General features: G+C 45.8%; 1 protein-coding gene across 1 annotated transcript in view; it reads left to right on the top strand.

Moving 5' to 3' along the window:
- Window positions 1-2,348: 2,348 nt before the first annotated feature.
- Window positions 2,349-9,382, top strand: part of ERG (ETS transcription factor ERG) — a 152,303-nt gene continuing 145,269 nt past the window's right edge. The window contains exon 1 of the mRNA XM_064152524.1: window positions 2,349-2,584. The gene's annotated coding sequence lies outside the window, so the exon portion shown is untranslated. The remainder of the gene's footprint in view (window positions 2,585-9,382) is intronic.

Genomic DNA, 9,382 nt, shown 5'->3' with positions numbered 1-9,382 from the left:
ATGTAAAATAAAAAGGAGAAGGGGGGAAAAGAAGCAGTGGGACACCTGAAAATGCTTGAGTCGAGGTTGGGAGGCAAATGTTGAGGGCAGGGGAACTATGACCAAATGCCTGGCCAAGGAACCCAGCTGTAGTTTTCCCCCGCTGCCTCACCTGAGGCTTTGCATTGCCACTTGCAGATTCACAGATTCCCTTACATTAGGGCAGGATGCTCAGCGGAGAGGTGCAGGACTGGGATGTAGCATGCAGCTCTGTTGGGTGCTCCAGCTGGGTCTGCTACTGATCCTGCTGCTCTCGGTGCTACGGCAGCATCTCCTTGCCATTTCCTTAACTCCCTGGAGACACAAGCCTTCATTACAGGGGCACTTTATTCTGATCACTCCGGGTTTTTTTATATCTTGCCTTGGAGTGGAAAACTCGAGTTGTGGGGAGGTGTCCACTAACTCTTGCTTCATTCACTAGAGCATGTTCCTAATTTTAACCAAACTGCTCCGTTTTGATTTTCCTAAGCTGTGGATTTAATACCCAAAAGCTCAAGTTGTTTTCACGCCCACTCAGTAAGGGCCACACGAGTGACGCTGCCTGTCCACAGCAGGGGAGGCAGTGGCTGTGAGGAAGGTGGGGCAGGCAGAAGCAGAGTCCCAAGCTCTGCACTGGGGCCTGTGGGAACAGACCACCAGTCTTGCCACATTTCCAGAGGTGGGTGCTGCCATGGCAGGTCTGCAGCAGAGGATACTTGGGCCTACTACCGGGGTATTTTGGCTCTTCACTCTGGTAATTTGTGGTGAAAATGCACCCAGATTGTTGCTCAGATCCCTCAGGTTCCTTCAGATTCCTTCATCACCAGAAAATGCACAGTAGCGTAAAAACACATCTTGCCGCTATTTTCTGAGGGAGGGAGCTGTGTGATTGCCTGGACCGACCTTTTACCGGGTACCCCTTGGCACTGAGAGAGTTAAAGATCCTTGGCACCCACCAGCCCTAGTCTAGGCAGTGTCTAAAATCAGTCCTAGACCCGCTTTATTTTTTCCTTAAAAACAGGAAATGGAGCCCTGAAGGCGTTTTAACTGGAGAGTGTGGGGGGGTACGCTCAGTGCCCATACCCAGCGCTGAGCCTGACCCAGACTTGGGGGTCTCTCTCTCGGTGGTTTTTATTTTTTTAATTTCTTCTCTCTCTCTCTTTTTTTTTCCCCCCCTATTATTTTGGCAGACTTTTTGGAATGTCTGGGAGCTAAGGGCTTTGCTTCATGGAGCAGAATTCTGAAGCAAGAAAAAGAGAAAGTTATAGACTAAACCACAGAAATGTAAACATGTCTGCAGCTAAAATAACTCCACTTTCATTGAAAACACTCCTCGCTCACAATCAGACTTCTGTGTGCTACGCTCAATAAAACGGCATGCTAATAGCAACCAATTAATACATTATGTAGTTCTGCTTTAAAAACTGAGACGCTTTGAATGATTTTAATTTTTTAATCGTTGTTATTATTATTTTTAGTTAAGGGAGCACTGGGCTTTCTCCTGTGTACGCTGCCTCTCGGCGCTGACCACTGGCTGAGAGTCGCCGGCGAGAACGGCAGGCGATGCCCGGCGCTGAGGCGGGGGCCGAGGCGTGCCCGGGGGAGGCCGGGCAGAAGCGGCGGCCCGGTAAGGCACCCTGGGCCCGCAGGCGGGAGGGTCGGGCGAGCGGCGGGGCCGGACGGGGAGCAGCGCACGGCCCGGTGCGCGCGGCTCGCCCGCCTCCCGCTGGGCTTCCCCACGAGTGCGTGTGCAGGAGTGCGTGAGGTGAGTGCCGCTGCGAGCCGGGACGCACCGTCCCCTCCCCATCCCTTGCTCCGCCGGGCTGTGGGGCGTTCGGCCCTGTTTCAGCCGGACCAGGCTCCCCTATCTCTCCCCTCTTTATTCCAGTGCATCCCGTTACTTATCTCGATGCTCCCCTGCAGCCCTACTGCCACCTGGTTAGAGGCCAGACTCTGACTTCACGTCGGGTCCTCGCAACAACTGCACGCTTGTTCTGCTCCTTAAAATACGCTCTTGTTCCCCGCGCCAAGCAGAGAGGAGACCTGCCGAGCCCGGCCCAACCGAGCCCTCGGTGGCCCAGTATCCTCCCCTTGCAGGTCCCGCTCACCTCCAGTTCCGCCTGGCCCCTCCCGCTTCCCCCTCTCCCGTCTCCCCTCCCCCTCTCCCCTCTGATGCGTAACGGGGGCGCCCGAGGGAGGACGCCTGGGAGTAGGGGGGCGGGGGTCCAGTGCGCCCCGGGGGGTGCCGGTGCCCGGCGGGCGGCGCGGGGCCGCCCCGACGGCGGCGGGGGAGCCGGGGAGCGCCCGGGAGCAGCGGCTGCCTCGCTTGGCGATTGGAGAGAGGAAGAGGCGCACGGAGCCCGGGGCCAGCGCAATGGGCTGAGCCCGACCCGACTGAAGTGACTCACTGCAGTCAGCAACGCCGCCGTCCCCTCGCCCGCTCCCTCACTCCCTCTCTCGCTCCCGCCGCCGGCGGCCGCTGCCTTCACCCGGCGGTGCCCTCCGCGCCCCGTATCCTCCCGTCCCATCTTCCCCGCACGGGATCCTGGACTCGCCCCCTACCCCGGTAAGTCTTTTCCCTTCGTGGCTGCGACGAGGCGGCAGGGCTGGGGGGGCGCAGCGCGGCCGTCGGGGCCGGGAGCGGCGGGGCGGGGGGCGGTGGCAGGCAGCGCCGCCGGGCCGGGCCAAGCCGAAGCGAGGCGAGGCGGCTCCTCGCGGTCGGCGGGGCGTCGGTTCGGCTGTCCCCGCGCCGCCGCACGTCGGCAGCCGGAGTGGGGCAGCCCCGAGGGCTCGACCGGGGCGCCGGGCGGCAGCTGGAGCCGCGCATCTTCTGCAAGCGCTCGTTGCGCAAACTGGCCCTTCCCGGCGGGGTGCAGTTTTAAAGCGCTAGTGTCGCTCGGTTTCGTGTGGACTGTTGTCGTTTCGTGCACCAGCATCTGAAATTATATCATCCTCTACCCCCACCCCGCCATCGTTGTTTTTTTATTTGCCTTGGCTCGTAATAGCAGCGTTGTTGTCTGGATAACTTTCAGCACTTGATCCTTCAGTTCACTAATGCCTTTTTGCCTTTTTGAAAGCTGACTAGCTCCTGCTTGTAGGAAAACCTAAAGGTACCTGAGTTGAGCTGAGGAGGGTCAGAGTCTGTTGTGGTACTTTCCTGAGTAAGTGCTGCGATACAGAAGCGGAGATCTGTTTTGGTGACCAGATGACTTCGCTGTAGAGTTTGGAGTGCACGTAATGATATTTACAAAAGCTGAAGTTGGAAGTTCTGGCTAACATAAACTTCCATTCATTGCTGCCTTTCATAAGAACCCACGGGTATAAGTAAACTCACTCTTTCTTGAATGAAGTTTTTATTTGTTTTGAAAGTGTCATTCTCTGAATTGACACTGTGAGCTTCAGTTCTGAAGTAATAGTTTGGAAATTGCATTCTGCCATGTAATTTTAAGTCCATTAGCAAAACCAGGATAGGTCTATGAACTGCACATGGAGAAATGTCACATTCCTTTGTTTTAACTCTTTAACCACTTCCCTGGTTTCAGTGAAAGAAGTGAAGTAGACAAAGACAGCTTCTCACTAGGATATGAAATGTAAACTTTCATCAGGGTATGTGCATCAGGTATGTGATTTCAAGCACACCTGATCTAATAGAAAAAACAAGAGAAATAGGTTGTTGGACAGCTTCCTAATTAAAAGGAAACAAGTAAAGGCAAAAATAAACTAAACCATATTTTATATAGGATTAATGTATTTTTGTGTTGTTACTCTTACCTACTTCTTAAAGTATAGGAGCAAATATGTGGTACATTGGAATAGCAATGTCAGTTCTTATTTCATACACGTAAGTAGGCAAACAATGGCAAACTTGCCATGCAATTCTTGGAAGAACTTTGCAGGAAAAAAACTGTCTCCAAAAGCAATTCAGGGTTTAGAGCTTTGAACAGCATCTGTCCCCACCTCCTACAATTTAGTCTCAAAGTTATAAACAAATCATATAGTACTGGATAGAGTTACAGGAATTTTATAAATGATCTGTCAGTGTACGTCCTAGGCATGATTAGTTGGACTTTTTGCTCCTGAGGTGTTACTCCATTTGGACTGTGACTTATGTAGCATTTGGTTCTTAAAGATATATTTTAATACATACTCATTATTCTTCTGATGATTTTTAAGTGGTCGTGGCTGTGTGGCTTCTCTCTCTTAGGCAAGTTTGAACACTGTCAGGCACAGTCTGGATGTATGAGTCTATTAAGGAGTTTGAGTGATAAGGATCATAAGCGCAAACTACACATTGTTACAGACTTGGAAGCAGCATCTCTTACAGCAAGTATTGTCATTTGTATGTTAATAGTTTAGACCTTTTCTCTCTGAAATACCAGGTTGGATCCCACAGTTGTTGACTGGTGATTCTGCCTAAGACCAGTGCTTTCCCCTTTGCAGTGTGGACGTGTCATTGCTACCTGCTCTTCTGTGGATAGTTTATTTTCTGTGTGCAGATGGGGTTGTGTAAACAAATATAAAACTCTGGGATGACTGTTGTAATCTCGTTGGTTTGAACAACGTCACATGAGTAAAATACCTGGCTACCAGTGAGGCAAATCCTTTCTCATCGCGCTTTCTCCGAAACACCAGTGACTACCAAACTATCAAAATGTGAGGTTCATGGCAGTGGCTCTCCCTCTGCAGAGCACTTTATCTTGGTGACTTTATTGGAGTCCCCATCTGTGTACCACAGTTTCTCCTTCTGGTTAAAGGCATTTCAGTGAGGATCAAGAAAACATGAAAAGCTTTTGCTGTGCTGATGGCATCTGGTAGCCCTGAAACATTATGTGTTACATTTCCTTCCTTTCCTTGACTCTGTCTTGCTAAACGTTCCACGAGTTACTATTGGGTACAAGACGATAACTTAAAATATGTTGGTTGAGATGAACCCTTTCCCTTGCAGTATTTGTTGCACCATTTTGTTTTTTTTCCCCTCTATCAGGAAACTTGGCATCTTCATTTAAGCACATTTTATTTTGATTTTTCTCAGGAAGGGGCAGCTGTAAGGGCAAAGCATACTCCTTTTAATCATGCAAGTAGCTCTCTGAAAATCTGCGTTGTGAACTCGAGGTGGAAGTTGCTGACAGTGGGTATGGTCAGAAAGGGCCCTTTGGGCCTGATCCATATCAGCTAAGGTCAGCGGTGCAGGCTTAGCCTTGAGTGCCTGATGCTGCCCACTGGTTTTCTGCTCTGCAGCTGGGAGGGTAGGCCCGGGATAGGTTATACCTTGTGTGTCAGCTTTCTTGTACACTTGATTTAAAGTGCTTTTGTGAAAAAAATAGTTCATGCTGGTAAGATATTTTCAGAGTGAATTATAATGGTGTTTTTCTTGAGTCGAAAGAATCAACTTTTGTGCAATAGCACCACACTGGTTTTCATTATGCCCACAACTGGCCACTTTCACAGCCACTACAATATTTTTTTCTTTCTTGGTGTTGTTCTAGCCATGCACTTTGCAACAGGCAAGTTTCACAAGGAACGTTGAAGCGTCATTTTGCCTTTTGGTTGAAGCTTTGAGTTTACAAGAATGTGTATTGCTTTGGCATTTTGGAAGTTAATGGTGTAAACAGAGAAGATCTAATGTATTTCCTCCACAGCATAGTTAACCAGTGTAGGTAGAAAACTAGCAGGCTAAAATTACTTTGCTAAATTTAAATGTAAGTAAAAAGTAGGCAATAGGAAAAAATTAAAGGGTATACCTAAATATGGAGTTGTGGACATATCTGTTATATTTAAACTGCATTTTAACCTCTTCTATTTATATTTAGTGGTATGTGTGGAGGACATATATATCTGGAGGACTTGATTGAATTTAAGAAACCGTAATTTCACAATGAAAACTGAAGTGTTTATTCTGCTGTGGACATAGAGCGCATCCTCATTAATCACTGCATATACCAAAACTAAAATGTATGCAGTGAGACATTTTTGTGTTGTTTGAGAGCAAAAGTGATATGTGGTCCTAAGTAAGAGTGAATGGACTTGCAAAAAAGCTCGCTTCCTCTAATGCTGTGGGAAGTGTGTCTTCTACGAACTTTGGTGGCACTTTTGCTTGCAGGGAGCGTGAGACTGCACTGTGACATTCCTTTTCCTCAACTTACCTTTGCTGTGGCCCGTTCTCAAATGCCAGTTTTGAATTTAGAAGTGGATTGCTCTTGCATGCTGCTTGCATCAGATGAAATCCCTCCTTGGCACAACATCATTCCAATAAGAAAAAATCTTATTCCAGGAACAAAATACTTTTTTTTTTTTTTTTTTTTAATAATGCATCATATAAATATTAAATGTCTGCCCAAAGAGAAAACAATAAACATGTGTTTCCATTTTAACTGGAGATACAACAGGCTTTGGTAGAAGATGGTTTGAGACTAAGGGCTTCAACTTGTAGCCATACAAGCTCTTCAGCTGAACTCTGGGTGCCCACTCATGTCTGGGAGGTTGCTGTTGTGCACAAGTGGCTGGAAGGCTAGGGGCTTGGTTTGAGTTGATGTCTTTTGCTTTGATTCATTTTAATGTGAGTGCCAGGTGATATGGTGCCCAGGTGCTTATTAAAGTGCCTTTCATTACTTCCAGCCTTCTAACTATCTGTTAAAAGTTGTCGTGTTTCTTCTGGTCCCTTTAGCAGGGAGAAAGCAGTAGCTACCCAGATGCTTACACACTCTTATATTGAATGTTGGCATAGGATATTAAAAAGCTGCTGCCCGTTTTAGGTACTACTCCCGCAAATGAATATTGACTGCTGTTATGTTTCAGATCTTCTGAATTTGTCAGGTACTTTGTAGTGCTGAACTACGTGCACCTAATTAGCTGCTGATTTGAAAAAGACAGGTTGGCTTGTAGGAGATGATGAGCACCAGCAGGCCTGCGGTACCGCATGAGGCAAGTTAAACAAATACGAGCTTAAATGTGGTTTCAATCAGCTCTGTTTAGCACCCAAGTTTTCTTCTTTTTCCAGGAGGTCCAGAGCATTACAGGCGTGTTTTCTTTTCACCTCACAAAGAAATAACAGCAGGAGAAAAGTCTGATCAAGCTTGCACCAGCTGAATAGCTGCCTGCTGCAGGAGAGCATTTTGGAGTGTGAGGCTGGATGGGGCAGCATAGAGGAGGAGTTTGAGACCGTTGCTGTGTCCAGGAACAATGTTTTGGACTGACACACAACTCTGTAATGAGAGGAGAGTGGGTCACAGCAATCACTGCATCACCTAAGCTGCTGGCTAGGATGCACTGTGATGGCAGAGGTAAAAGCTGTGCAGGTGTGAGTGGGTCAGGAGTTAACCTCCCTGTTAACCTCTCCTTATCCTAAATACATTGTCTGCTGAAATAGTATCTTTTCCTTCCGCTTTTCACTGTGTGCTACAAGTGGTTGGTAAGGATAGTTTCAATTTGCTAATATGATGTTTTTAGTAAATATGCATTGATTTATTAGCTGTTCAGGTGTTTTTTGTTTTTCTAGTGCTGGCAGCAGTGGCTTGGGACTAGCAGCTTGCTGCCCTGTAAACTACTTACAACAAAATGCTTTCTGAAATCTGATTGATTTCTTCTAATTTGTAAGTCATGTAGGCTTACCATTTTGGGCTTTGCATAATACCTTCTGGCCTTGCATTGAGTTTATTACTTTTTTTTTTTTTTTTAGCTTATTAAATGTTGATGTAGACAGTGTATTTGACCTGATTTGACTGGAGCACAGTCTTTGAAGAAGCTGCATATTTGTTGGTATTCAGTAGCCATACTGCATGCAGTTACTGTGCGGTTTGCTTTGATGCAGTTAAATGTGTGTGTAAAGATCATGTAGATTTAGCAAATTGCACAGTGTATTTTTTTCCTGTGAGTTAGTCAAATGAGAGCAAAAAAATGAAATATGGCCATCAATTCACTTTAGGCAAATTGCATTTCTGTCGCAGTTTATATTTTTCTATGTAATTAAAAAGGACTTTACAAAGCAAGAAGTCTAGTAGTTATGCAGAAGGTAAGTCTTCTAAGCAAAATTCAGTTTTCTAAGGTGGCTTTGTCAGTTCTGGATAAACCCTGTAATAAATTCAAACCTGGTGTTTTAAAATTCTGTTTATAAAATGGACTGCTCTCTATGGAGTTCACAAATTATACACAAAGGAGTTACAGTAAACTACTAAAGTAACATTAGTATGTTGTGTTACAACATGCAGTGAGACTAAGCAGCAAAATCTCCACGAAAAAGCAGCCAATAGGCAGAGCTCTTGCAAAGCAGACCTGCTAAAAGTTCTCAATCGTTTTTCCAGAGAGCTGCTGTTACATTGATTGTTGTGGGTGCAGTTAGGTCTTCAGAGGCTTACAGAGAGGTTTCTTTGCACAAGGTTGTGGCCATGGCATTAAAACCAAAAGAGAAAAATAACCCAAAGGATTTAATATCAAATTAATATCAAGGATTTAATATATAATTAAAATCTAGTTTGGCCCAGGTATGTCTGTTGTGCCTTTACTTGAATTTCATTAGATTTGCCTCCAATATGAAGTTGGGAAGTTGTGATAGCACTCCTCATTTCTTTGTTACATTTCCACGTTCTCTGGTACTTATGTATTTATAGCAAATGGTCTGTAACATGCTCTGTATCTTTCACAATCAAGATAAGCCAAACCATCTGTTACCAATATGTATATCAACGTCCTGAAACCACACAAAGAGCATCTTCTTGGTAGTCACAAACCAGGGCTTCATCTCAGAAGAGCAATTTGTTGCTCTATTGAAATGAAGAGTGTCGAGAAATGTGAACTTGACATGTTGGTTCCTCTATGAAAAGAAGTCAGTTCTATATGATGAGACTGAAAAATAGTTTTTAAGGGGAAGACTTCACCTCACCCAACTTTAGCCATCTGAAGAAATCAAGCAGCTAGTTGACACTGGTTATGTAATTTCCTCCCTTGCCAGAGGGTAGTCTGAGACAATTATGTTAGTTGAGGAAAGTTACTGAAGATGCAGCCTCTGTTTGTCATCCTAGATAGGAACTGGGATTCAAGGGCCAAGTATCTTGGCTTTTAGATGATTGGCATTGAGTGCACGGAATTGTGTATCCAGGGACTGATCCAAGCCCCAGCAGCTGATCTTAGGCCCACTGAAGAAAATGCAGTACATCATAGAGACCAGGTGAATATTTTGCAGTCTGATGGGGAATTAATTTTATTGCTCATTTGTTATTGTCATTTTAAAGTCGACTCAGTACATAATAGTTCAGTTTTTACTGTCAGTATACGTTTTTGCTGTTCAGTTCTATTGACAGCAATGGAAACATTACAAGTAACAACAGAAAGTCCTTCTGCTACACTGCTGTCCCTTTTAATGTCACTGAAA

This window comes from Pogoniulus pusillus, chromosome 12, assembly GCF_015220805.1.
Source record: "Pogoniulus pusillus isolate bPogPus1 chromosome 12, bPogPus1.pri, whole genome shotgun sequence".
NCBI lineage: Eukaryota > Metazoa > Chordata > Aves > Piciformes > Lybiidae > Pogoniulus > Pogoniulus pusillus.
The sequence above is the reverse complement of the archived record's forward strand: the minus strand, read 5'-3'. Positions and strand labels throughout refer to the sequence as shown.